We start from the raw sequence: 2,549 nt of genomic DNA on the forward strand, positions 1-2,549 counted from the left end.
TGCTTTGGATCCTTCAGGACAGGGCTCCATCTGCCTTCAAGAGAAACAAAATACTCAGTGAGTTTGAGATAATGAAAGAGAGCTAAAGATAACCTTCCTGGCTCTACCAAGCGTCTTGTAGGGACAGTTTCATTCATTCATTCATTCATTCATTCATTCATTCATTCACTCACTCATTATATGAGTGCCAGGCAGGAGATGGACAATGGGTAGTAAATAAGTAAGTACAAAAGTAAATGAATTAAAAACAAGATAATGAACGTCTGTGGTAAATCTTAGGAAATAAACAGGATGATGATATAAAGTGTAACTGGGGTAGAGGTTTCATTTCTTAGTCTTTACAAAAGGGAAAAAACTTCATAAAGATGGAGATTAGAGATCAGATAGGGGTCCTCCTGACATCTGATCCTGCTCCATCTATTCAGTTACTCTCCATCAGTGCCTTTGATGCACACTTTTAATCAGACATGTCTCATTTCCCTAAGAAGGTCCCCCTTCACCTCTGTCCCTGTGCCATTATGCTTTTTGGATCTCCCGTCTTTTCTTCTGATCCATGCTGTTATCCTAGATCTTACTCCTCTCTTCGTTCACTCATTCAAAAACTCCATGACTGCTCTATTTTTTTTCTCCCTTCTCTTAGTTTTGTAGCACTTGACAGTGTATCGCACAATTTTAATTACACATTGTTTTAACGTATTTGATATTCTCACCTACCCTAGTTTTGTGTCTCTGATCTGTTAGGTCTTGAAGTCAGGGATGATGCCTCATATTTGCTTTGTGCTCAGCAATCACTGGGTGTACAAAAAGTGTTCATACAAGTCTTATACTTAGCCAGTACTGATTGGTTGAAGAGAATATTGGGCTGTGCATGCTAGTGTGAGAGCTATTTTATGGCCAGCAGGGCCTTGTTGTACACGTCAAATGGTGCTACGTAGGTGGTTGCCCTTCTTCCTACACATAAGGCTGGCTGGCACTGCGCTGACCTACCCAGCTGCAAAAAAGCTCTCTTCCAGAGTGCAGTACCTGCCAATGACTTCTTCACTCACTTCCTGGCAGGATGTAGACCAAAACCCCAGACAAACCACAATTTGTTTTATTTAATTATATCACTAGTCTTCACTGTTTCTCCTTTCTTCTTCCCCTCTCTCCTGCAGAGACAATCCAAATCTCTAGAGCATAATTGGATTCCACAAAAACGCAGTTATTGCTCCTTGGGCAGTTGGAAGAGAAGGAGAATACCATTTACTATTTTGTTTTACTGTGATAAGAAGTAGCAGTCTCTGAAATAGGAGCCTACACAGGCAAAGTTAGATTTTCCCATTGGTCATAAGATCTGGGTGATACAGATAGAGATATTGTTGACTGACACAGACATCAGTTATTTGAAAGCATTTTAAGTGGCATGGGTTGATAAACCATTTGTCAAATCTAGGTACATTCTTTACTCAGTGGAAGTATGATTTGCATTATAAAGATAAGTTAGAAAGCAATACATATACAAAGATCATATCAGCTTTTCCTTATTGTTTACTCATTCATCGACAAATGGTTTCTCCAGTTTTTGGTTCCTTTCCTGAATTCTCTGGCACTTGAAATCTATGCTGTTTCATATAAATTCTTCAGTTTGATATTTATAGTCTTTATTTGATATTGCTTCATCGAATCCATTTATTTGTGGGATTTTATATACCTCATACTTTGTCTAAAGGAGACTATTTTAGTTCTGTATGTTGAATCCAGCCATGGTGGACAATAAAAGTAGAGCTCGTGAAAGGGGAACTCATGTTCTGTGCAAGTGAGTTCCTGCTCAGTGAAGCTTTCTGAGAATAGATATTTGTAGTCACTGCACTTATATATTGATTCTGTACTTACTATCGGAAAATTGACTCTTCATCTCATTTCACGGCAAACAAAACAAGGCAAGTTGAAGGGATTAAATGCTAGAGCGCGAGAGGGGAAAGTTGCAGATTTCCTGTGGTTACTATTGAAAACATTCTGAACTAGTGCCTGACGTATTAGAGGCTTGTTTGTTTCCTTCTTAAAAAGAGCTTGGATGTGAATGGACCCAATAGTGGAAAGAGGCTCCTGCAAAACCAGCGTTTCCAGCATGGAATTTGTGAGTGGGTGGGAAATGCTTACTTGCTATTTACCTGCCTTGCACTGCCTTTGACACACATGATGAGCCAGCGTCGTTTGACTGTCACCTCCTTAGGAGGCAGGATTCTTCAGCCCACACTCTGCTCGGCACTGATTTCTTCTCTGTGCATGCTTTGTGTCTGTATTTTTTGCCCAGACTGTGCATTTTGAGGGAAGCACCAACCCAAGACAGGCTCCTCAGCTTTGTCATTGTAGGGAGACGACAGAGCCTCCCACACAGCGACACCCTCAAAGGGAGGCAGGGATGCCAATTCCTTTGAAGAAGCATTTCTTAAACAAAAGGGATTCCCCTATGTGCTGGAGTGCCTGACAGTTCTTTCTTTCCCATCACATTGGGCAGAACTCACAGATGGGTGGCTGTCTATTTGTACTTATTAGGACATACGTTGCTA

The sequence above is a fragment of the Nyctereutes procyonoides genome, unplaced genomic scaffold, assembly GCF_905146905.1.
Source record: "Nyctereutes procyonoides isolate TBG_1078 unplaced genomic scaffold, NYPRO_anot_genome, whole genome shotgun sequence".
NCBI lineage: Eukaryota > Metazoa > Chordata > Mammalia > Carnivora > Canidae > Nyctereutes > Nyctereutes procyonoides.